This window comes from Pristiophorus japonicus, chromosome 4 (assembly GCF_044704955.1).
Source record: "Pristiophorus japonicus isolate sPriJap1 chromosome 4, sPriJap1.hap1, whole genome shotgun sequence".
NCBI lineage: Eukaryota > Metazoa > Chordata > Chondrichthyes > Pristiophoridae > Pristiophorus > Pristiophorus japonicus.
The window spans coordinates 254555692-254568417 of NC_091980.1; positions in this window are offsets into that span (position 1 = coordinate 254555692).

The window sequence follows — 12726 nt, forward strand, 5'->3', positions numbered from 1 at the left end:
AGTAGGTCTAGTGAGAAGGAGGAGCTGAAGGATATCCTTATTAGATGGGAAATTGTGTTAGGGAAATTGATGGGATTGAAGGCCGATAAATCCCCGGGGCCTGATAGTCTCCATCCCAGAGTACTTAAGGAAGTGGCCCTAGAAATAGTGGATGCATTGGTGATCATTTTCCAACAGTCTATTGACTCTGGATCAGTCCCTATGGACTGGAGGGTAGCTAATGTAACACCACTTTTTTAAAAAGGAGGGAGAGAGAAAACGGGTAATTATAGACCGGTTAGCCTGACATCAGTGGTGGGGAAAATGTTGGAATCAATCATTAAGGCTGAAATAGCAGCACATTTGGAAAGCAGTGTCAGGAGCGGACCAAGTCAGCATGGATTTATGAAAGGGAAATCATGCTTGTCGAATCTTCTGGCATTTTTTGAGGATGTAACTAGCAGAGTGGACAAAGGAGAACCAGTGGATGTGGTGTATTTGGACTTTCAAAAGGCTTTTGACAAGGTCCCGCACAAGAGATTGGTGTGCAAAATCAAAGCGCGTGGTATTGGGGTAATATTCTGATGTGGATAGAGAACTGGTTGGCAGACAGGAAGCAGAGAGTTGGGATAAACGGGTCCTTTTCAGAATGGCAGGCAGTGACTAGTGGAGTGCCGCAGGGGACATAGTCTTAGGATAAGGGGTAGGCCATTTAGGGCTGAGATGAGGAGAAACTTCTTCACTCAGAGAGTTGTTAACCTATGGAATTCTCTGCCGTATAGAGTTGTTGATGCCAGATCATTGGATATATTCAAGAGGGAGTTAGATATGGCCCTTACGGCTAAGGGGATCAAGGGGTATGGAGAGAAAGCAGGAAAGGGGTACTGAGGGAATGATCAGCCATGATCTTATTGCATGGCAGTGCAGGCTCAAAGGGCCGACTGGCCTATTCCTGTACCTATTTTCTATGTTTCTATTCTGTCCAATATGGACCGAGTAGTCTGCTCCATGAACACCCACCATGGTGGAGCCTCTGCTGACAATGTTGACAGCTTCCATGGCAGCTCACACTGCTGCTATGGGAGCTCAGATGGCTGCCATCTTACCTCTAGAGTTTAGTGTTGAAATGGGCTTCTAGAGCGTCACATCACTCCTGTACTCTATTCTCACACAGAGCCACAAGAGTGTAGAGGTGCAGCTCCATGAGAGAGGTCTTGGCTCCATGGGAGAGGTACCTGCTGTCTTCTCAGGAAGACAGCATGTCAGCTCCCATACCACCCTCTCTGCTAATTCCCTTATTAGTGCCACACAGCCAGTCAGGCCAAACTGCTTTGGCACATGCCAAGATGCTGCAGTCTGCAGCCGGGCCTTCAAGGCCCAGAGCTGGTCAAGGTCATCCGCCAAAGCCATCTGAAGTCCCCTCAATGGAAGTGATAGCCACAGGGGAAACACTTCATAGGAGGACCAAGATAGGCAGAAGACAGGCATTAAGGGATTGTATAAGGATGATTTTTAATTATTTCTGTTAACTATTGTAAGTGGTTTCCCTTAGGTGTTTTCGATGCACCCCCACATTACAATAGTTCTAGACCTGGGAGTGATTACTGTACTGAACAGATGAATGAGTCATGGACAAATACCTCAGTCTCAACCGGCAATGCTTTTATTAAAGCTACCCCAACACAGCAAAACAAGTAAACACAGTGACAATGTAGTATAATACAATACCTTGGCATGTCTAAATCGCCCATCGCAAAGTACCCAACGTCTAAACCTTCTGCTCGGATCCACAGTGTACGCTCCTATGGTCCTTGCAGCAAAACCTCCCCACTAAAACCCTTACTAAGGCTTGGTTGGGAGAACCCACTATACCTCCTCACACAGTGGCTGTGATCTTAAAGTTGCGTGGACAGGGATGATGCTCACCGATTCGTTGGCTTACTCGCTGCTTCTCCTGGTGAAAACATGTCTCTTCTTGTTCCGTCCCACATGGAGTGCTTGGTTCTTGTAGAGGCGAAGCAAGCGAGAGCAAAATGTGGCCACACAGCCCCTTTTATATGCAAAAGCTGTTTGCCTTTTCTGGACCAATAAAGTTTTTCCTTGTTTCGAGGATCCTGTTTGTTTGCCTCTTCTGGCCCAATAAAGTTTTCCTTGTTTCGAAGCTTCCTGATTTGAGTCCATTGATGGGTTTTCGCTTCCGACAGGTCTGGGGCTTAATTGCTTTCTATTGTTTTGGTTTCAAGCCTCGCGGGGTTATCTCATCCAGGTAATGGCTTGATCACTGATCAGTTCATCTGATCTAACTCTGACGAGTTCACATTGCTTAACAATGGACCCCCCATTTGCCCATTACATAAAAACATAAGAAATAGGTGCAGGAGTAAACCATACGGCCCCTCGAGCCTGCTCTGCCATTCAATAAGATCATGGCTGATATGATCATGGACTCAGCTCCACTTCCCCGCCGGCTCCCCATAACCCCTTATCCCCTTATCGTTTAAGAAACTGTCTATTTCTGTCTTAAATTTATTCAATGTTTCAGTTTTCACAGCTCTCTAAGGCAGCGAATTCCACAGATTAACAACCCTCTGCGAGAAGACATTTCTCCTCATCTCTGTTTTAAATGGGCAGCCCCTTATTCTAAGATCATGCCCTCTAGTTCTAGTCTCCCCCATCAGTGGAAACATTCTTTCTGCATCCACGATATCAAGCCCCCTCATAATCTTATACGTTTTGATAAGATCACCTTTCATTCTTCTGAATTCCAATGACTAGAGGCCCAACCTACTCAACCTTTCCTCATAAGTCAACCCCCTCATCCCCGGAATCAACCTAGTGAACCTTCTCTGAACTGCCTCCAAAGCAAGTATATTCTTTCATAAATATGAAAAACAAAACTGCACGCCGTATTCCAGGTGTGGCCTCACCAACACCTTATATAACTGTAGCAAGACTTCCCTGCTTTATACTCCATGCCCTTTGCAATAAAGGCCAAGATACCATTGGCCTTCCTGATCACTAGTACCTGCATATTATCCTTTTGTGTTTCATGCACAAGTACCCCCAGGTCCTGCTGTACTGCGGCACTTTGCAATCTTTCTCCATTTAAATAATAATTTGCACTGATTTTTTTCTGCCAAAGTGCATGACCTCACACTTTCCAACATTATACTGCATCTGCCAAATTTTTGCCCACTCACTTAGCCTGTCTATGTCCTTTTGCAGATTTTTTGTGTCCTCCTCACACATTGATTTTCCTCCCATCTTTGTATCGTCAGCAAACTTGGCTATGTTACACTCAGTCCCTTTTTCCAAGTCGTTTTTATAGATTGTAAATAGCTGGGGTCCCAGCACTGATCCCTGCTGCACCCCACTAGTTACTGGTTGCCAACCAGAGAATGAACCATTTATCCCGACTCTCTGTTTTCTGTTAGTTAGCCAATCCTCTATCCATTCTAATATATCACCCCCAACCCCATGAACTTTTATCTTGTGCAGTAACCTTTTATGTGGCACCTTGTCAAATGCCTTCTGGAAGTCCAAATACACCACATCCACTGGTCCCCCTTTATCTACCCTGTTCGTTACATCTTCAAAGAACTCCAGCAACTTTGTCAAACATGACTTCCTTTTCATAAATCCATGCTGACTCTGCCTGACCAAATTTTGCTTTTCCAAATGTCCTGCTACTGCTTCTTTAATAATGGACTCCCAACATTTTCCCAACCACAGATTAGCTAACTGGTCTATAGTTTCCTGCTTTTTGTCTGTCTCCTTTTTTAAATAGGGGCATTACATTTGCAGTTTTCCAATCTGCTGGGACCTCCCCAGAATCCAGGGAACTTTGGTAAATTACAACCAATGCATCCACAATCCCTGCTGCTACTTCTCTTAAGACCCTGGGATGCAAGCCATCAGATCCAGAGGATTTATCTGTCTTTAGTCTCATTATCTTACTGAGTACCACCTCCTTAGTGATTGTGATTGTGTTCAGTTCCTCCCCCCTATAGCCCCTAGACTATCCACTGTCAGAATATTGTTAGTGTTCTCTACCTATGGTGAGCTGCCTTATCCTGGCCATTGTCTTCCCAGACCACCCCTGCCCATCAGGTGTGGATTTCAAGTACAACATGGAAAAGTACCTGGGCCCCTCCCACAAACAGGCTTTCAGTTTTTTTCTGCAGTGAGAAAATATTAAAACACAATGTCCAGATAATGTCCAACAATCCTTGGGGAGTCAATGCCTACACTATTAGACACAGAGTTGTTTGATAAATTTGTTTTTTGTTCTAAATTTGGTGTTGGTATTTATATCTGTAGTGAAGTGAAAGCATGACCCACAAGGCTAGTTTGAAGGAAGACAAAAGATGATGGTAGTAAGGACAAGGATGATAAGGAATACAGGATTGTTGGTTTATTAGGGATTGGATGGATGGTTCACATGGTGTGCTTTTGGATGAGCTGCTCTCTGAGAGCTCTGGCAGGTAGGGGCACTGGTGGTCGATGCACTCCAGCTCTTCCTCCTCTTCATGCTGATTCTTCTCCTCCTCCTGTTCCTCCTCCTCCTCCTGGTGCACTTCTTGCTGCCCAGGTGTTGGTAAGGGCTGGTACCACTATATGGTAAAGTTATCCAGCATGTAGCAGACAACCACACATCTCGATACACATTCAGAGTGTACTGCACAGCTTCTCCAGAACAGCCCAGGTAGCGGAAATTTTGCTTGAGCACGCCAACTACCTGCTTGATAATGTTTCTTACCACAGCAGGACTCTCATCTTTGCAGCTGTGCCCAGGTTCCAGACAAGAGTCATGAACCAAGTCTGAAGGGGATAGCCCTTGACACCCAGTAGCCAACCTGTAACCTGATGGCCTGGTTGGAATAAATGTAGCACAGAGGATTGATGCAGGATAAATGAGTTATGACTACCGCCAAGATATCGGGCACAGATCTGCATCCAGAAAAGTAAAATTAAAGTAGGCATGTGAAAGAAGTCAACTTAAAAAGGGATTGCCTAAGGGAAGCAAAATTAAAAAAAAGTTTGTCAGAGAAGTAAAATGAAAATGGGAGTACAAGAGAAATATAAATAGGATGAATCCGAGGTGAGCTTCCTGTGCGATGTTTATGATTGAGAAAGCCATGTAAAATAAATGGAGTAAGAGGTATGAAAATTGTCTATTAATCAAAAAGCTTAAGGAGAAGGTCATAGTTTTAAGAAAGTACAAGATCTTATAAAGCAGACAAATACAAGAGGATTATTAAGGGTGAGTACTAGATTTGATAAGTAAGTCATAAAAAGTCAGTGAATTGTGCAGACTAGCACTGGACCTCAAAAGTGATTCCTTGGGGGATTGGAGCTGAAGACTGGAATAGGTGAGGGTTTGGGCAACCCCTCCCCATGGCAAGCAGGTGCTGGCTATATGGGGTGAGTCAGACACTGGGGCAGCCCAATTTCACAACTTTCTGGATGCATGGGGAATGTGGGCATTGGTGATGCACTGATACTGGTGCAGGCACCCACGGGCCCCATGTGAATTAGATACCTCGTGCTTACCTGCAAAATCTGATAGGTTAGTGCTGGAGGACACTGGAGGATGTGATCCTGGTGTAAATGCCAGGATCACAGCTCATGAATTTTCACGGCCATAATGTTAAACAAGTAGGATAAAATACATACCTAAATCAGCAAGGAATAGACTAATCAAGGATAAGCCTAAATGGATTAACAATTTAATTAGAAGTCAAATAAGGAGGACGTACAACCTCGGTAAATCTTGCAGAATGAAAAGTGAAGTGGTTCATTGGGATAAATATAGGAATGTGCAGAAACATGATAAAAGGATGGTCATAAGGACAAAGAGAGAACTGAAAAAAGCACAGCTGCATATACAAAGAATAACGGTAAGAAATTCTTTCTCTACTTATACAGTATGAAGGCAATGCGAGAAGAGGTATGACCCATAAAGAATATGAAGGGAACTGTAGCAGAGGATGAGCACCAGATAGTTAATATTCTAAATGATCAGTTCTTCCATGTATAAGTATTCATAAAGGAAGACATGACCAACATGCTCTGCCATAGTAACAATAACGTAAGTAGAATTAATCACTTCAAAATAATGAGATGAAAGTCATAGACAGACTAGAAGAGCTTAAGTCCACAGTGGTAGATGGTATTTATTCCAGAGAAACTAGGGAGATTAGTGGAGCATTGATGGCAAATATCAAAAGGAAGATGAATAATAGACTTGAAACAGACTAATATAGTGTCCATTTTAAAAATAGTGACAAAGCAGATGCAGGCAACTATAGACCAATTAATCTTACTTCAATATTGTGTAAAATAATGGAATCAATCAGGATTCGTCTTGAGAAAGCTAACATGACTTTGAAAGGGGTGATCATGCCTGACCAACCTTCTTTACTTATTGAGGGGGAGCTTGATAAAGTGCAACATCCCCACCGCCACCTGGGAATCCCTGGCCCAAGACCGCCCAAAGTGGAGGAAGAGCATCTGGGAGGGCGCAGAGCACCTCGAGTCTCGACGCAAGAGCATGTGGAAATCAAGCACAGACAGCGGAAGGAACGTACGGCAAACCAGGCTCCCCACCCACCCTTTCCGTCAACCACTGTCTGCCCCACCTGTGACAGAGACTGTACAATTCCCGCATTGGACTGTACAGCCACCTGAGAACTCACTTTTAGAGTGGAATCAAGTCTTCCTTGATTTCGAGGAACTGCCTATGATGATTGTCATGTATCTTACATGGCCACTTGTTGGTACTAAAACAAGGTGTGCCACTAGAGGGCACAGCAGTGGGAGACTCGTAGGTTACCTGTACAGGTGTGCCTGGCCTAGTATAAAAGGCAGGCCACCAGGTGTGATCCTCACTCTGGAGTTAACTAATAAAGGACTAAGATCACTACAATTCAAGTACAACACACTGCCTCATGGAGTCATTGTTAGAGCATCTAAGGACACAATAATGATGATGGCTTATTGAGGAAGTGACAGCCCATGTGGACTGTGATAAGTCATGCAATATGTTGTACTTTTGACAAAGTTCCACAAAGGCTACCAGTAAAGCTGAAAGTGGTGGAGATTCAAATTAAGTCTTGGTAAATGATACAACATTTACTGAAGGATAGAAAATTGCAGGAACGAGTTAGAGAAGTTAAATTGGGTAAGGGGGAGATGTGAGTGAGATTCAATGGAGATCAGTTTTTGTCTTCTGACACGTCGTCATTTTGGGCCCGTTTGAGTCTGATTGCTGTACTGTGCATGCGCATAAGGGCACACCACTTTATTCCACCTGTGAGTGTGTGTATTGTATAGGGTTAATCACATAGGGTTAATTATGATATTCCGACATTTACAGTGTGTTTTCTGCTTCATGCCTCGTGGAATGTTGTTGATGCAGAGAGAGAGAGATAGACCTTGATGCGCACACCATCTTGTTTATGGGACGATCGGCACCTCGAGGTCTTATGCTTTGTGGAAGAACAGCTGGGGCCTTACAGATTAGGAGTTGGCCATAAGCCACATGCACCCATGTTTGTTCAATAGTATAAAGGAACGGAACTGTCCAGTAGCTCTTTGAACTTCACCTTGGACCGTGATTCGCGAGCAGTGCCGGGACGCCCAAGGCTCCTGACCAGCCGTCGTTGCGGAGTTCCCGATGGGCCGAAGGCTGTGAGCTTTGTTGCATCTTATCATACTTCTCTTTTCTTCGTAAACTGTATTATCTTTCTTTTCTCTCAGTAAATGGTGTTTTATCTTTACTTCATTTGTCTTGTCTCTTATTTAACATTCATCCAAATCCCGAACCTGGGTCTATTATTATCGATCCAAAACATTTTGGCGTAGTCAGCAGGATCTGGTAAAATGTTTAAGAGAAAAGACAAGAAGCAGTCTCCTCCTGCAGGAGAGAAGTATAGAATAGCAGGGTGGAGCACGAGGGATGAGGGTTTTGGTTCTCTTGTCAATGTGCTAGCCCGGTTTGGACCCCCACAACATTGGGATACGCAGTTATTGGAACAGAGCAAAGTTAGAACCGTACCCCACCGTACCCCATGCAGCGGGCTTCCCACAGGAGAAAAGTAGTCCCCCACAAGTGGGATGATTTTGTTGACAGCATTAAGGGCGATGTGTAAACAACTTAAGGAAAGTGAGGCAGAAAACCTACAGTTAAAAACAGCTGTTAAGGTTTTGGAAAGTCAAAACCCGACTCTGAATGAAGCAGTCCGCACTGCACAAGGACGGGCGGATAAAGTCAATGAACAATCAGAAACTTTAATATGCCGTCTGGCGACAGTACAAAATAAAAAGAAAGCCAGACGACGGAAATTACAGATAGATCGGTCAAAGGTACGTGCGTTGGTAGCTGGACCCACTTGGGATCCGGCTCGTTGGGACGGAGACATCTGGTACTCCTCTGACTCAGAATATGAGTGGACAGATGGAGAGGGGGGGAACGGGAGAAAACTAAAGACCCTCCCCCATACACTCCGAGCACAAAAGCTAGACCCCTTATGACAAATAAGATGAAAGAACAAGATGGGAAACAGCCGGTAACCACTAGAGGGGTGCATGACTTCACCACTAGTGAGTTACAAGAAATAGGGTCTCGATTTCGCCAAAAACCCGGGGAATCATTGTCAGAATGGCTAACCCGGATTTGGGTCCAGAGAGCATCAGGCGTAATACTTAACCCCGAAGAGTTAACAAAAATGGGGACTATGACTACGGACCACCATATCATAGCAGTGCTATGGAATGTCCAGGGCACAGGTTTGCTATGGGATATGGTTACTATAGGAATCTGGCAAAAATATCCCTCTGCCGTTGATTGGGAAGGGGAGGTAAAACCTTGGAATACTTTGGCGGAGGGTGCGATACAGTTGCGCAACATGGCAACACAGGGAGGATTATATCACCAACAATATGAGGGGCCAGATCAGGAGCTCTTTACTGCAGGAATGCGGAGCAGGCTGATAAAGAGTGGCCCTCCTATGTTGAGGGGTGCGCTACTCGCATTATTGGGACCAGCCCACGGGCAGCGGGTGGGGCACGCTTGCCTATTGTTAGGACAGTTAGAGGATGCAGAAGATAGTTTACGAGAGTCGAGAATGGCTAAGATAGAGGGGCTCGGGACCAGCGACAAGGTTCGACCTCTGGGAAAGGTACAGGGTCAGGAAAGACAAAAAAATGAATTACGCGGAGGGACATGTTCGCGGCTTTACTGAAGACAGGGGTCCCCAAGGAAAAAATTGATGGAATCCCAACAGGAGTGATGTATTCTATGTGGAAGCAACACTGCGACCCGGGAACAGGGAAGGGTGAAAGGAGGGAGGTAAGGGAGACTAAGTCGGATAGCGATAAGTCTGCGGATGCGGAGAAACCACCTCCCGTTAGCTTACACCCCAACGTAGAAGAGCTGTGGAAGGCTAGTAATCCCCTCGACTAGGGGTGTGGCTGGGATCCGGGAGTACTCCCCGTTAGAACCACATCAACCAAGCTCCCGTGGACCTGAGGCCACACATTCCGATTACGATACATTGGTGGGGGGTGGGGGGGGGGGGGAACATACAAAGAGATGTTGCTTCACTAGACACAGGGGCAGAAGTTACTATTATCCATGGAAATCCTAGGAAACACACAGGGACCCGTATGATGATGAATGGGTTTGGAGGGGCAGAAACGCCCGCTGTCCAAACAACTATCAGAATGGCGTTGGAAAATGGACCTCCGCACTGGGTAACGGTCTTATATCGGCAGTAAAGGAACATATTATTGGGATGGACCTTTTAAAGGGAACCACGTTCGGGCGATTCTCATTCGGGATACGGGCGATCACTATGACTGCAGGGGAAGCAAAGTGGGAACCAGTGGTAATACCACGGCCATCGCATATAGTGACTATGAAACAGTACCAAATACCTGGGGGACACAAGAAATAGGAGAAACCATACAATGGCTCTTGGAGGCGGGTATCATTAGACATGCGGTGTCCCCCTACAATAGCCCTGTTTGGCCTGTGCAGAAACCCGACAAAAGTTGGAGGATGACTGTGGACTACCAACAACTGAACAAATTTGCCCCTCCCCTGGCAACCGCTGTCCCAAATGTAGTAACTACAACAGAGCGGCTGTCTGAAGAAGGTGCGGAGTGGTATGCAGTAATCGACCTGGCCAATGCCTTTTTCTCCATTCCAATAGTGGAAGAATCTCAGGACCAGTTTGCATTCACTTGGGAAGGGAGGCAATACACGTTTAGACGCCTACCTCAAGGTTACCTAAATAGCCCTATCCTATGCCCGGGACCTGGACATGTGCACGTTGGCTCCTAATGTCTCACTGGCACACTACATCGATGATGTGCTAATAAGGGATCCCACCGAGGCAGTGTGTCAGAAGCCCTAGCTACTTTAGTCCAACACATGCGAGACAGGGGCTGGGAGATAAATCCGAAGAAGGTGCAGGGCCCTAGCCAGACTGTCCAGTTTCTGAGTATCCAATGGTCTCGGGGTGAGCGCATCATATCCGAGCCTGTGAAGAATAAAATTCAAGAAATGGCCACCCCCACATTTAAAACTGAGACCCAATGGTTCGTGGGACGATTGGGTTACTGGAGGAGACACATACCTCACCTCACGATGTTATTAAAACTGCTTTATGCCATAACATGAAAAAAGGCCCACTTCGAGTGGGGAAAGGAACAGCAGGTGGCTTTTGATGCAGCCAAAGAAGCTGTAGCTCAAGCTTTACCCCTAGCCCCGCGAGTGCCTGGGCAGCCTTTTGAGTTACAGGTATCTGTTACCAATGATAGTGTGGAGTTTGTGGCAGGTTCAACATGGCACTCGTATACCGTTAGGGTTCTGGTCTAGAAAATTGACAGATGCTGCTACTCGTTACACTCCATTTGAGAAACAATTATTAGCATGTTATTGGGCCCTAACAGAAACAGAAGGACAGACAGGGGACGACAAAGTCAGTTTAACCAAAGAGTCACCGATCTCTTGGGGCGTGTCTTTTGAACAGTTAACACCTGAAGAACGTAGCCATACCTGGTTCACAGATGGCTCAGTGGTCCGGCGAAACGGCCTTCGGCAATGGCGAGCCGCTGCCTTCAATCCAAAAACCAAAAACCCAGACAATTGTACATGATGAGGGCTTGGGAGGCTCCAGCCAGTTAGCAGAACTAGCAGTTGTAGTCCTTGCGTTAGAAGAGGAACAGCAACAAGTACACATATGTACTGACTCATGGGCAGTAGCCAATGGCATGGCGAGCTGGATGCGAAACTGGCATGGACATAACTGGCAAATAACTGGGAAAGACTTGTGGGGAAAGCACCTATGGGAACAAATATGGTCCAAAGCCCAGAAGATGAAAATAACTGTATATCATGTGGACGCTCACATGAAAAACACTTCAAAGACCTCTGAACATAATAACACCATTGATAATATAGCCCGGGTTCGGGCTGTCAAAGAGGCGGAAGAGGAAGAATATGGCATAGGCAAGTGGGCCCAGAACAAATCTGGACATTTGGGCATTCAGGATACAATGGGCACGATATAGGGGGTTACATGGACGGTGTTAAACCGATCATAAACACCTGTGAAATTTGTCAAAAGGTGAAGTATTTTCCCCTACAACGACAACCCTGTGCCCATATTAAGAGAGGGACCCAACCAGCACAAATATGGCAACTTGATTATGTAGGACCTTTACCATTGCAACAACGGTTCCAATATTTGTTCACTGCTGTTGATACCTATTCTGGACTTTTGATAGCTTATCCAGTGACAAAACCGAATCAACAGTATGGGCCCAAGTTTCGGACTCAGTTGCTCCTGATTTTTTGGAGCAACTGGTGTAGAACGGAGTATCTTAGAAATTCAAATTCTCGGCATTTAGTTTGCTCCAGTTCTAGTCAGTTCGAACAGTTTCACTTTAGAACAGAATTTTTTTTGAAAAGGGGGCGTGTCCGGCCATTTACTCCTGTTTTCAAAGTTTCGGCAGTGAAAACTTACTCCAAACTAACTTAGAATGGAGTAAGTGAAGATTTTTGTACGCTCGAAAAAAACCTTGTCTACACTTTAGAAAATCAGGCATAGGGAATGGCGGGGGGTGGGGGGGTTTAAAGGGAAGTTTACAAACATTAAACACTTCAGTTTTACAGATAAAGAGCCATCATCAATAATAAATGATAAAAACATCAATAAATCAATCAAAAAAAATTAATAAGAAATAATTTTTAAAAAAATCAATAAATAAAACATTTTCTACTTACCGGCTGCAGCACCGGGAGCGCCCCCCCCAGTGTGTCTCTGTCAGTGTCTCTATCTCTCTGTCTGTCTGTCTGTGTGTGTCTCTCACTCTCTGTCTGTCAGTGTCTGTGTTTCTGACAGCGAGGGGACGGGGAGGAGGGGGGTAGAGGGAGAGAGGGGGGGCAGCGGGAGGGGAGGCAGGGAGGGAAGGGGGAGAAGGGGAGGGGGAGGAGAAGGGGGAGGAGAATGGGGGGAGGAGAAGTGGGGGAGCAGAAGGGGAAAGGGAGGGAGAGGAGAAGGGGAAAGGGGGAGAGGAGAAGGGGAAAGGGGGGAGAGGAGAAGGGAAAAGAGGGAGAGGAGAAGGGGAAAGGGGGGAGAGAGGGAGAGGAGAAGGGGAAAGAGAAGGGGGAGAAGGGGAAAGAGAAGGGGGGAAAGGAGGGGGGAGGAAAGGAGGGGGGGAAAGGAGAAGGGGGAA